Raw genomic sequence first — 13,776 nt, 5'->3', positions numbered from 1 at the left:
TGTTAATCGAAAGGTTGGTGGTTCGAGCCCACACGGGAGCGTTGTTATGGGATCTAAATGTAACGTAAAAAGTCAGAGTTTTTCCACAATACCTAACGAACATTTATTTTTTGGGCTTCCGTGGCGCAATGGATTGCGCGTTCGGCTGTTAACCGAAAGGTTGGTGGTTCGAGCCCACACGGGAGCGGTGTTATGGGATCTCAAATGTAACGTAAAAAGTCAGAGTTTTTCCACAATACCTAACGAACATTCAATTTTTGGGCTTCCGTGGCGCAATGGTTAGCGCATTCAGCTGTTAACCGAAAGGTTGATTGTTCGAGCCCACCCGGAAGCGGTGTTATGGGATCTCAAGTGTAACGTAAAAAGTCAGAGTTTTTCCACAATACCTGACAACCATTCAATTTCTGAGCTTCCGTGGCTCAATGGTTAGCGCGTTCGGCTGTTATCCAATAGGTTGGTGGTTCGAGCCCACCCGGGAGCGGTGTTATGGGATCTCAAATGTAACGTAAAAAGTCAGAGTTTTTCCACAATACCTGACGAACATTTAATTTTTGTGCTTCCGTGGCGCAATGGTTAGCGCGTTCAGCTGTTAACCGAAAGGTTGGTGGTTCGAGCCCACCCGGGAGAGGTGTTGTGGGGTCTCAAATGTAACGTGAAAAGTCAGAGTTTTTCCACAATACCTGACGAACATTTAATTTTTGGGCTTCCGTGGCGCATTTTTTAGCGCGTTCAGCTGTTAACCGAAAGGTTGGTGGTTCGAGCCCACCCGCGAGAGGTGTTGTGGGGTCTCAAATATAACGTAAAAAGTCAGAGTTTTTCCACAATACCTAACGAACATTTATTTTTTGGGCTTCCGTGGCGCAATGGATTGCGCGTTCGGCTGTTAACCGAAAGGTTGGTTGTTCGAGCCCACCCGGGAGAGGTGTTGTGGGGTCTCAAATGTAACGTGAAAAGTCAGAGTTTTTCCACAATACCTAACGAACATTTAATTTTTGGGCTTCCGTGGCGCAATGGTTAGCGCATTCAGCTGTTAACCGAAAGGTTGGTTGTTCGAGCCCACCCGGAAGCGGTGTTATGGGATCTCAAGTGTAACGTAAAAAGTCAGAGTTTTTCCACAATACCTGACAACCATTCAATTTCTGAGCTTCCGTGGCTCAATGGTTAGCGCGTTCGGCTGTTATCCAATAGGTTGGTGGTTCGAGCCCACCCGGGAGCGGTGTTATGGGATCTCAAATGTAACGTAAAAAGTCAGAGTTTTTCCACAATACCTGACGAACATTTAATTTTTGGGCTTCCGTGGCGCAATGGTTAGTGCGTTCGGCTGTTAACCGAAAGGTCGGTGGTTCGAGCCCACCCGGGAGCGGTATTGTGAAGTCTCAAATGTAACGTAAAAAGGCAAAGTTTTTCCACAATACCTGACGAACATTTATTTTTCGGGCTTCCGTGGCGCAATGGATAGCGCGTTCGGCTGTTAATCGAAAGGTTGGTGGTTCGAGCCCACACGGGAGCGTTGTTATGGGATCTAAATGTAACGTAAAAAGTCAGAGTTTTTCCACAATACCTAACGAACATTTATTTTTTGGGCTTCCGTGGCGCAATGGATTGCGCGTTCGGCTGTTAACCGAAAGGTTGGTGGTTCGAGCCCACACGGGAGCGGTGTTATGGGATCTCAAATGTAACGTAAAAAGTCAGAGTTTTTCCACAATACCTAACGAACATTCAATTTTTGGGCTTCCGTGGCGCAATGGTTAGCGCATTCAGCTGTTAACCGAAAGGTTGATTGTTCGAGCCCACCCGGAAGCGGTGTTATGGGATCTCAAGTGTAACGTAAAAAGTCAGAGTTTTTCCACAATACCTGACAACCATTCAATTTCTGAGCTTCCGTGGCTCAATGGTTAGCGCGTTCGGCTGTTATCCAATAGGTTGGTGGTTCGAGCCCACCCGGGAGCGGTGTTATGGGATCTCAAATGTAACGTAAAAAGTCAGAGTTTTTCCACAATACCTGACGAACATTTAATTTTTGTGCTTCCGTGGCGCAATGGTTAGCGCGTTCAGCTGTTAACCGAAAGGTTGGTGGTTCGAGCCCACCCGGGAGAGGTGTTGTGGGGTCTCAAATGTAACGTGAAAAGTCAGAGTTTTTCCACAATACCTGACGAACATTTAATTTTTGGGCTTCCGTGGCGCATTTTTTAGCGCGTTCAGCTGTTAACCGAAAGGTTGGTGGTTCGAGCCCACCCGCGAGAGGTGTTGTGGGGTCTCAAATATAACGTAAAAAGTCAGAGTTTTTCCACAATACCTAACGAACATTTATTTTTTGGGCTTCCGTGGCGCAATGGATTGCGCGTTCGGCTGTTAACCGAAAGGTTGGTTGTTCGAGCCCACCCGGGAGAGGTGTTGTGGGGTCTCAAATGTAACGTGAAAAGTCAGAGTTTTTCCACAATACCTACGAACATTTAATTTTTGGGCTTCCGTGGCGCAATGGTTAGCGCATTCAGCTGTTAACCGAAAGGTTGGTTGTTCGAGCCCACCCGGAAGCGGTGTTATGGGATCTCAAGTGTAACGTAAAAAGTCAGAGTTTTTCCACAATACCTGACAACCATTCAATTTCTGAGCTTCCGTGGCTCAATGGTTAGCGCGTTCGGCTGTTATCCAATAGGTTGGTGGTTCGAGCCCACCCGGGAGCGGTGTTATGGGATCTCAAATGTAACGTAAAAAGTCAGAGTTTTTCCACAATACCTGACGAACATTTAATATATGGGCTTCCTTGGCGCAATGGTTAGCGCGTTCAGCTGTTAACCGAAAGGTTGGTGGTTCGAGCCCACCCGGGAGAGGTGTTGTGGGGTCTCAAATGTAACGTAAAAAGTCAGAGTTTTTCCACAATACCTGACGAACATTTAATTTTTGGGCTTCCGTGACGCATTTTTTAGCGCGTTTAGCTGTTAACCGAAAGGTTGGTGGTTCGAGGCCACCCGGGAGAGGTGTTGTGGGGTCTCAGATGTAGCGTGAAAAGTCATAACTTTTCCACAATACCTGACAACCATTTAATTTCTGAGCTTCCGTGGCTCAATGGTTAGCGCGCTCGGCTGTTAACCAATAGATTGGTGGTTCGAGCCCACCCGGAAGCGGTGTTATGGGATCTCAAGTGTAACGTAAAAAGTCAGAGTTTTTCCACAATACCTGACAACCATTCAATTTCTGAGCTTCCGTGGCTCAATGGCTAGCGCGTTCGGCTGTTATCCAATAGGTTGGTGGTTCGAGCCCACCCGGGAGCGGTGTTATGGGATCTCAAATGTAACGTAAAAAGTCAGAGTTTTTCCACAATACCTGACGAACATTTAATTTTTGGGCTTCCGTGACGCAATTTTAGCGCGTTTAGCTGTTAACCGAAAGGTTGGTGGTTCGAGCCCACCCGGGAGAGGTGTTGTGGGGTCTCAGATGTAGCGTGAAAAGTCATAACTTTTCCACAATACCTGACAACCATTTAATTTCTGAGCTTCCGTGGCTCAATGGTTAGCGCGCTCGGCTGTTAACCAATAGATTGGTGGTTCGAGCCCACCCGGAAGCGGTGTTATGGGATCTCAAGTGTAACGTAAAAAGTCAGAGTTTTTCCACAATACCTGACAACCATTCAATTTCTGAGCTTCCGTGGCTCAATGGTTAGCGCGTTCGGCTGTTATCCAATAGGTTGGTGGTTCGAGCCCACCCGGGAGCGGTGTTATGGGATCTCAAATGTAACGTAAAAAGTCAGATCTTTTCCACAATACCTGACGAACATTTAATGTTTGGGCTTCCGTGGCGCAATGGTTAGCGCGTTCAGCTGTTAACCGAAAGGTTGGTGGTTCGAGCCCACCCGAGAGAGGTGTTGTGGGGTCTCAAATGTAACGTAAAAAGTCAGAGTTTTTCCACAATACCTGACGAACATTTAATTTTTGGGCTTCCGTGGCGCATTTTTTAGCGCGTTCAGCTGTTAACCGAAAGGTTGGTGGTTCGAGCCCACCCGGGAGAGGTGTTGTGGGGTCTCAGATGTAGCGTGAAAAGTCATAACTTTTCCACAATACCTGACAACCATTTAATTTCTGAGCTTCCGTGGCTCAATTGTTAGCGCGCTAGGCTGTTAACCAATAGATTGGTGGTTCGAGCCCACCCGGTAGCGGTGTTATGGGATCTCAAATGTAACGTAAAAGTCAGAGTTTTTCCACAATACCTGACGAACATTTAATTTTTGGGCTTCCGTGGCGCAATGGTTAGTGCGTTCGGCTGTTAACCGAAAGGTCGGTGGTTCGAGCCCACCCGGGAGCGGTATTGTGAAGTCTCAAATGTAACGTAAAAAGGCAAAGTTTTTCCACAATAACTGACGAACATTTATTTTTCGGGCTTCCGTGGCGCAATGGATAGCGCGTTCGGCTGTTAATCGAAAGGTTGGTGGTTCGAGCCCACACGGGAGCGTTGTTATGGGATCTAAATGTAACGTAAAAAGTCAGAGTTTTTCCACAATACCTAACGAACATTTATTTTTTGGGCTTCTGTGGCGCAATGGATTGCGCGTTCGGCTGTTAACCGAAAGGTTGGTGGTTCGAGCCCACACGGGAGCGGTGTTATGGGATCTCAAATGTAACGTAAAAAGTCAGAGTTTTTCCACAATACCTAACGAACATTCAATTTTTGGGCTTCCGTGGCGCAATGGTTAGCGCATTCAGCTGTTAACCGAAAGGTTGATTGTTCGAGCCCACCCGGAAGCGGTGTTATGGGATCTCAAGTGTAACGTAAAAAGTCAGAGTTTTTCCACAATACCTGACAACCATTCAATTTCTGAGCTTCCGTGGCTCAATGGTTAGCGCGTTCGGCTGTTATCCAATAGGTTGGTGGTTCGAGCCCACCCGGGAGCGGTGTTATGGGATCTCAAATGTAACGTAAAAAGTCAGAGTTTTTCCACAATACCTGACGAACATTTAATTTTTGTGCTTCCGTGGCGCAATGGTTAGCGCGTTCAGCTGTTAACCGAAAGGTTGGTGGTTCGAGCCCACCCGGGAGAGGTGTTGTGGGGTCTCAAATGTAACGTGAAAAGTCAGAGTTTTTCCACAATACCTGACGAACATTTAATTTTTGGGCTTCCGTGGCGCATTTTTTAGCGCGTTCAGCTGTTAACCGAAAGGTTGGTGGTTCGAGCCCACCCGCGAGAGGTGTTGTGGGGTCTCAAATATAACGTAAAAAGTCAGAGTTTTTCCACAATACCTAACGAACATTTATTTTTTGGGCTTCCGTGGCGCAATGAATTGCGCGTTCGGCTGTTAACCGAAAGGTTGGTTGTTCGAGCCCACCCGGGAGAGGTGTTGTGGGGTCTCAAATGTAACGTGAAAAGTCAGAGTTTTTCCACAATACCTAACGAACATTTAATTTTTGGGCTTCCGTGGCGCAATGGTTAGCGCATTCAGCTGTTAACCGAAAGGTTGGTTGTTCGAGCCCACCCGGAAGCGGTGTTATGGGATCTCAAGTGTAACGTAAAAAGTCAGAGTTTTTCCACAATACCTGACAACCATTCAATTTCTGAGCTTCCGTGGCTCAATGGTTAGCGCGTTCGGCTGTTATCCAATAGGTTGGTGGTTCGAGCCCACCCGGGAGCGGTGTTATGGGATCTCAAATGTAACGTAAAAAGTCAGAGTTTTTCCACAATACCTGACGAACATTTAATATATGGGCTTCCTTGGCGCAATGGTTAGCGCGTTCAGCTGTTAACCGAAAGGTTGGTGGTTCGAGCCCACCCGGGAGAGGTGTTGTGGGGTCTCAAATGTAACGTAAAAAGTCAGAGTTTTTCCACAATACCTGACGAACATTTAATTTTTGGGCTTCCGTGACGCATTTTTTAGCGCGTTTAGCTGTTAACCGAAAGGTTGGTGGTTCGAGCCCACCCGGGAGAGGTGTTGTGGGGTCTCAGATGTAGCGTGAAAAGTCATAACTTTTCCACAATACCTGACAACCATTTAATTTCTGAGCTTCCGTGGCTCAATGGTTAGCGCGCTCGGCTGTTAACCAATAGATTGGTGGTTCGAGCCCACCCGGAAGCGGTGTTATGGGATCTCAAGTGTAACGTAAAAAGTCAGAGTTTTTCCACAATACCTGACAACCATTCAATTTCTGAGCTTCCGTGGCTCAATGGTTAGCGCGTTCGGCTGTTATCCAATAGGTTGGTGGTTCGAGCCCACCCGGGAGCGGTGTTATGGGATCTCAAATGTAACGTAAAAAGTCAGATCTTTTCCACAATACCTGACGAACATTTAATTTTTGTGCTTCCGTGGCGCAATGGTTAGCGCGTTCAGCTGTTAACCGAAAGGTTGGTGGTTCGAGCCCACCCGGGAGAGGTGTTGTGGGGTCTCAAATGTAACGTGAAAAGTCAGAGTTTTTCCACAATACCTGACGAACATTTAATTTTTGGGCTTCCGTGGCGCATTTTTTAGCGCGTTCAGCTGTTAACCGAAAGGTTGGTGGTTCGAGCCCACCCGCGAGAGGTGTTGTGGGGTCTCAGATGTAGCGTGAAAAGTCATAACTTTTCCACAATACCTGACAACCATTTAATTTCTGGGCTTCCGTGGCGCATTTTTTAGCGCGTTCAGCTGTTAACCGAAAGGTTGGTGGTTCGAGCCCACCCGCGAGAGGTGTTGTGGGGTCTCAGATGTAGCGTGAAAAGTCATAACTTTTCCACAATACCTGACAACCATTTAATTTCTGAGCTTCCGTGGCTCAATGGTTAGCGCGTTCGGCTGTTAACCAATAGGTTGGTGGTTCGAGCCCACCCGGTAGCGGTGTTATGGGATCTCAAATGTAACGTAAAAAGTCAGAGTTTTTCCACAATACCTGACGACCATTTATTGTTTGGGCTTCCGTGGCGCAATGGTTAGCGCGTGCGGCTGTTAACCGAAAGGTTGGTGGTTCGAGCCCACCCGGGAGCGGAGTTATGGGATCTCAAATGTAACGTAAAAAGTCAGAGTTTTTCCACAATACCTGACAACCATTCAATTTCTGAGCATCCGTGGCTCAATGGTTAGCGCGTTCGGCTGTTAACCAATAGGTTGGTGGTTCGAGCCCACCCGGGAGCGGTGTTGTGAAGTCTCAAATGTAACGTAAAAAGGCAAAGTTTTTCCACAATACCTGACGAACATTTATTTTTTGGGCTTCCGTGGCGCAATGGATAGCGCGTTCGGCTGCTAACCGACAGGTTGGTGGTTCGAGCCACACGGGAGCGGTGTTATGGGATCTCAAATGTAACGTAAAAAGTCAGAGTTTTTCCACAATACCTAACGAACATTTATTTTTTGGGCTTCCGTGGCGCAATGGATTGCGCGTTCGGCTGTTAACCGAAAGGTTGGTGGTTCGAGCCCACCCGGGAGCGGTGTTATGGGATCTCAAATGTAACGTAAAAAGTCAGAGTTTTTCCACAATACCTGACAACCATTCAATTTCTGAGCTTCCGTGGCTCAATGGTTAGCGCGTTCGGCTGTTATCCAATAGGTTGGTGGTTCGAGCCCACCCGGGAGCGGTGTTATGGGATCTCAAATGTAACGTAAAAAGTCAGAGTTTTTCCACAATACCTGACGAACATTTAATATATGGGCTTCCTTGGCGCAATGGTTAGAGCGTTCAGCTGTTAACCGAAAGGTTGGTGGTTCGAGCCCACCCGGGAGAGGTGTTGTGGGGTCTCAAATGTAACGTAAAAAGTCAGAGTTTTTCCACAATACCTGACGAAAATTTAATTTTTGGGCTTCCGTGACGCATTTTTTAGCGCGTTTAGCTGTTAACCGAAAGGTTGGTGGTTCGAGCCCACCCGGGAGAGGTGTTGTGGGGTCTCAGATGTAGCGTGAAAAGTCATAACTTTTCCACAATACCTGACAACCATTTAATTTCTGAGCTTCCGTGGCTCAATGGTTAGCGCGCTCGGCTGTTAACCAATAGATTGGTGGTTCGAGCCCACCCGGAAGCGGTGTTATGGGATCTCAAGTGTAACGTAAAAAGTCAGATCTTTTCCACAATACCTGACGAACATTTAATTTTTGGGCTTCCGTGGCGCAATGGTTAGCGCGTTCAGCTGTTAACCGAAAGGTTGGTGGTTCGAGCCCACCCGAGAGAGGTCTTGTGGGGTCTCAAATGTAACGTAAAAAGTCAGAGTTTTTCCACAATACCTGACGAACATTTAATTTTTGGGCTTCCGTGGCGCATTTTTTAGCGCGTTCAGCTGTTAACCGAAAGGTTGGTGGTTCGAGCCCACCCGGGAGAGGTGTTGTGGGGTCTCAGATGTAGCGTGAAAAGTCATAACTTTTCCACAATACCTGACAACCATTTAATTTCTGAGCTTCCGTGGCTCAATGGTTAGCGCGCTAGGCTCTTAACCAATAGATTGGTGGTTCGAGCCCACCCGGTAGCGGTGTTATGGGATCTCAAATGTAACGTAAAAGTCAGAGTTTTTCCACAATACCTGACGAACATTTAATTTTTGGGCTTCCGTGGCGCAATGGTTAGTGCGTTCGGCTGTTAACCGAAAGGTCGGTGGTTCGAGCCCACCCGGGAGCGGTATTGTGAATTCTCAAATGTAACGTAAAAAGGCAAAGTTTTTCCACAATACCTGACGAACATTTATTTTTCGGGCTTCCGTGGCGCAATGGATAGCGCGTTCGGCTGTTAATCGAAAGGTTGGTGGTTCGAGCCCACACGGGAGCGGTGTTGTGAAGTCTCAAATGTAACGTAAAAAGGCAAAGTTTTTCCACAATACCTGACGACCATTTATTGTTTGGGCTTCCGTGGCGCATTTTTTAGCGCGTTCAGCTGTTAACCGAAAGGTTGGTGGTTCGAGCCCACCCGCGAGAGGTGTTGTGGGGTCTCAGATGTAGCGTGAAAAGTCATAACTTTTCCACAATACCTGACAACCATTTAATTTCTGGGCTTCCGTGGCGCATTTTTTAGCGCGTTCAGCTGTTAACCGAAAGGTTGGTGGTTCGAGCCCACCCGCGAGAGTTGTTGTGGGGTCTCAGATGTAGCGTGAAAAGTCATAACTTTTCCACAATACCTGACAACCATTTAATTTCTGAGCTTCCGTGGCTCAATGGTTAGCGCGTTCGGCTGTTAACCAATAGGTTGGTGGTTCGAGCCCACCCGGTAGCGGTGTTATGGGATCTCAAATGTAACGTAAAAAGTCAGAGTTTTTCCACAATACCTGACGACCATTTATTGTTTGGGCTTCCGTGGCGCAATGGTTAGCGCGTGCGGCTGTTAACCGAAAGGTTGGTGGTTCGAGCCCACCCGGGAGCGGAGTTATGGGATCTCAAATGTAACGTAAAAAGTCAGAGTTTTTCCACAATACCTGACAACCATTCAATTTCTGAGCATCCGTGGCTCAATGGTTAGCGCGTTCGGCTGTTAACCAATAGGTTGGTGGTTCGAGCCCACCCGGGAGCGGTGTTGTGAAGTCTCAAATGTAACGTAAAAAGGCAAAGTTTTTCCACAATACCTGACGAACATTTATTTTTTGGGCTTCCGTGGCGCAATGGATAGCGCGTTCGGCTGCTAACCGAAAGGTTGGTGGTTCGAGCCACACGGGAGCGGTGTTATGGGATCTCAAATGTAACGTAAAAAGTCAGAGTTTTTCCACAATACCTAACGAACATTTATTTTTTGGGCTTCCGTGGCGCAATGGATTGCGCGTTCGGCTGTTAACCGAAAGGTTGGTGGTTCGAGCCCACCCGGGAGCGGTGTTATGGGATCTCAAATGTAACGTAAAAAGTCAGAGTTTTTCCACAATACCTGACAACCATTCAATTTCTGAGCTTCCGTGGCTCAATGGTTAGCGCGTTCGGCTGTTATCCAATAGGTTGGTGGTTCGAGCCCACCCGGGAGCGGTGTTATGGGATCTCAAATGTAACGTAAAAAGTCAGAGTTTTTCCACAATACCAGACGAAAATTTAATTTTTGGGCTTCCGTGACGCATTTTTTAGCGCGTTTAGCTGTTAACCGAAAGGTTGGTGGTTCGAGCCCACCCGGGAGAGGTGTTGTGGGGTCTCAGATGTAGCGTGAAAAGTCATAACTTTTCCACAATACCTGACAACCATTTAATTTCTGAGCTTCCGTGGCTCAATGGTTAGCGCGCTCGGCTGTTAACCAATAGATTGGTGGTTCGAGCCCACCCGGAAGCGGTGTTATGGGATCTCAAGTGTAACGTAAAAAGTCAGATCTTTTCCACAATACCTGACGAACATTTAATTTTTGGGCTTCCGTGGCGCAATGGTTAGCGCGTTCAGCTGTTAACCGAAAGGTTGGTGGTTCGAGCCCACCCGAGAGAGGTGTTGTGGGGTCTCAAATGTAACGTAAAAGGTCAGAGTTTTTCCACAATACCTGACGAACATTTAATTTTTGGGCTTCCGTGGCGCATTTTTTAGCGCGTTCAGCTGTTAACCGAAAGTCTGGTGGTTCGAGCCCACCCGGGAGAGGTGTTGTGGGGTCTCTGATGTAGCGTGAAAAGTCATAATTTTTCCACAATACCTGACAACCATTTAATTTTGTTAAATGTGTTTTCATATCTGGTGGAATTTAAAAGTGGAAACAAAAAGGAAAAAGCCAACGGCACGCAGTGTTCCCAAGTACTGACTGCGCTCGACGCTGCTTAACTTCGGTGATTGGACGAGAACCGGTGTATTCAGCGTGAAAAGGCCGTTGCCGAGAGTGCTAGTTAATAATTTGAATTTAATTAACCTTAATCTTTATAAAACAATAACAAAATGAAGATATGTTTGCTTTTTTCATATCTGGTGGAATTTAAAAGAGGAAACAAAAAGGAAAAAGCCAACGGCACCCAGTGTTCCCAAGTACTGACTGCGCTCGACGCTGCTTAACTTCGGTGATCGGACAAGAACCGGTGTTTTCAGCGTGATATGGCCGTTGCCGAGAGTGCTAGTTAATAATTCGAATTTAAATTAAGTGAGACAAATTAACCTTCATCTTTTTAAAACAATAACAAAAAGAAAATATGTTTGCTTTTTTCATATCTATTGGAATTTAAAAGACAAAAAAAAGTGAAAAAGCTAACGGCTTGCAGTGTTCCTATGTGGCCTCCCTCCCAAGCACTGACTGCGCTCGACGCTGCTTAACTTCGGTGATCGGACGAGATTCAGTGTATTCAGCGTGATTTGGCCGTTGCCGAGAGTGCTAGTTAATAATTCGAATTTAAATTAAGTGAGACAAATTAACCTTCATCTTTTTAAAACAATAACAAAAAGAAAATATGTTTGCTTTTTTCATATCTATTGGAATTTAAAAGACAAAAAAAAGTGAAAAAGCTAACGGCAAGCAGTGTTCCTAAGTGGCCTCCTTCCCAAATACTGACTGCGCTCAACGCTGCTAACCTTCGGTGATCGGAAGAGAACCAGTGTATTCAGCGTGATTTGGCCGTTGCCGTGAGTGCTAGATAATAATTTGAATTTAATTAACCTTCATCTTTATAAAACAATAACAAAAAGAAGATATGTTTGCTTTTTGCATATCTGGTGGAAATTAAAAGAGAAAACAAAAAGGAAAAAGCCAACGGCACGCAGTGTTCCCAAGTACTGACTGCGCTCGACGCTGCTTAACTTCGGTGATTGGACGAGAACCGGTGTATTCAGCGTGAAAAGGCCGTTGCCGAGAGTGCTAGTTAATAATTCGAATTTAATTAACCTTAATCTTTATAAAACAATAACAAAATGAAGATATGTTTGCTTTTTTCATATCTGGTGGAATTTAAAAGAGGAAACAAAAAGGAAAAAGCCAACGGCACCCAGTGTTCCCAAGTACTGACTGCGCTCGACGCTGCTTAACTTCGGTGATCGGACAAGAACCGGTGTTTTCAGCGTGATATGGCCGTTGCCGAGAGTGCTAGTTAATAATTCGAATTTAAATTAAGTGAGACAAATTAATCTTCATCATTTTAAAAACAATAACAAAAAGAAAATATGTTTGCTTTTTTCATATCTGTTGGAATTTAAAAGACAAAAAAAAGTGAAAAAGCTAACGGCTTGCAGTGTTCCTATGTGGCCTCCCTCCCAAGCACTGACTGCGCTCGACGCTGCTTAACTTCGGTGATCGGACGGGAACCGGTGTATTCAGCGTGATATGGCCGTTGCCGAGAGTGCTAGTTAATAATTTGAATTTAATTAACCTAAATCTTTATAAAACAATAACAAAATGAAGATATGTTTGCTTTTTTCATATCTGGTGGAATTTAAAAGTGGAAACAAAAAGGAAAAAGCCAACGGCACGCAGTGTTCCCAAGTACTGACTGCGCTCGACGCTGCTTAACTTCGGTGATTGGACGAGAACCGGTGTATTCAGCGTGAAAAGGCCGTTGCCGAGAGTGCTAGTTAATAATTTGAATTTAATTAACCTTAATCTTTATAAAACAATAACAAAATGAAGATATGTTTGCTTTTTTCATATCTGGTGGAATTTAAAAGAGGAAACAAAAAGGAAAAAGCCAACGGCACCCAGTGTTCCCAAGTACTGACTGCGCTCGACGCTGCTTAACTTTGGTGATCGGACAAGAACCGGTGTTTTCAGCGTGATATGGCCGTTGCCGAGAGTGCTAGTTAATAATTCGAATTTAAATTAAGTGAGACAAATTAATCTTCATCATTTTAAAAACAATAACAAAAAGAAAATATGTTTGCTTTTTTCATATCTGTTGGAATTTAAAAGACAAAAAAAAGTGAAAAAGCTAACGGCTTGCAGTGTTCCTATGTGGCCTCCCTCCCAAGCACTGACTGCGCTCGACGCTGCTTAACTTCGGTGATCGGACGGGAACCGGTGTATTCAGCGTGATATGGCCGTTGCCGAGAGTGCTAGTTAATAATTTGAATTTAATTAACCTAAATCTTTATAAAACAATAACAAAATGAAGATATGTTTGCTTTTTTCATATCTGGTGGAATTTAAAAGAGGAAACAAAAAGGAAAAAGCCAACGGCACGCAGTGTTCCCAAGTACTGACTGCGCTCGACGCTGCTTAACTTCGGTGATCGGACAAGAACCGGTGTTTTCAGCGTGATATGGCCGTTGCCGAGAGTGCTAGTTAATAATTCGAATTTAAATTAAGTGAGACAAATTAACCTTCATCTATTTAAAACAATAACAAAAAGAAAATATGTTTGCTTTTTTCATATCTATTTTAATTTAAAAGACAAAAAAAGTGATAAAGCTAACGGCTTGCAGTGTTCCTATGTGGCCTCCCTCCCAAGCACTGACTGCGCTCGACGCTGCTTAACTTCGGTGATCGGACGAGAACCGGTGTATTCAGCGTGATATGGCCGTTGCCGAGAGTGCTAGTTAATAATTCGAATTTAAATTAAGTGAGACAAATTAACCTTCATCTTTTTAAAACAATAACAAAAAGAAAGTATGTTTGCTTTTTTCATATCTATTATGACAAAAAAAAGTGAAAAAGCTAACGGCTTGCAGTGTTCCTATGTGGCCTCCCTCCCAAGCACTGACTGCGCTCGACGCTGCTTAACTTCGGTGATCGGACGAGACTCGGTGTATTCAGCGTGATATGGCCGTTGCCGAGAGTGCTAGTTAATAATTTGAATTTAATTAACCTAAATCTTTATAAAACAATAACAAAATGAAGATATGTTTGCTTTTTTCATATCTGGTGGAATTTAAAAGAGGAAACAAAAAGGAAAAAGCCGACGGCACGCAGTGTTCCCAAGTACTGACTGCGCTCGACGCTGCTTAACTTCGGTGATCGGACGAGAACCGGTGTATTCAG

General features: G+C 45.3%; 6 pseudogenes; all 6 read right to left on the bottom strand.

Annotated features, from left to right (window-relative positions):
- Positions 1-10,819: 10,819 nt before the first annotated feature.
- Positions 10,820-10,922, bottom strand: LOC149590494 (5S ribosomal RNA; annotated as a pseudogene).
- Positions 10,923-11,779: 857 nt separating this feature from the next.
- Positions 11,780-11,882, bottom strand: LOC149590493 (5S ribosomal RNA; annotated as a pseudogene).
- A 137-nt stretch (positions 11,883-12,019) lies between these two features.
- On the bottom strand, positions 12,020-12,138 carry LOC149590492 (5S ribosomal RNA; annotated as a pseudogene).
- Positions 12,139-12,725: 587 nt separating this feature from the next.
- On the bottom strand, positions 12,726-12,844 carry LOC149590491 (5S ribosomal RNA; annotated as a pseudogene).
- Positions 12,845-12,966: 122 nt separating this feature from the next.
- On the bottom strand, positions 12,967-13,069 carry LOC149590490 (5S ribosomal RNA; annotated as a pseudogene).
- Positions 13,070-13,204: 135 nt separating this feature from the next.
- On the bottom strand, positions 13,205-13,323 carry LOC149590489 (5S ribosomal RNA; annotated as a pseudogene).
- Between the last annotated feature and the right edge of the window lie 453 nt (positions 13,324-13,776).

Source organism: Phalangium opilio, unplaced genomic scaffold (genome assembly GCF_054372755.1).
Source record: "Phalangium opilio isolate 3A_F unplaced genomic scaffold, DU_Popi_V2 ptg000505l_1, whole genome shotgun sequence".
NCBI lineage: Eukaryota > Metazoa > Arthropoda > Arachnida > Opiliones > Phalangiidae > Phalangium > Phalangium opilio.
Note: the sequence above shows the minus strand (reverse complement) of the source record. Positions and strands in the feature narration are given on the sequence as shown.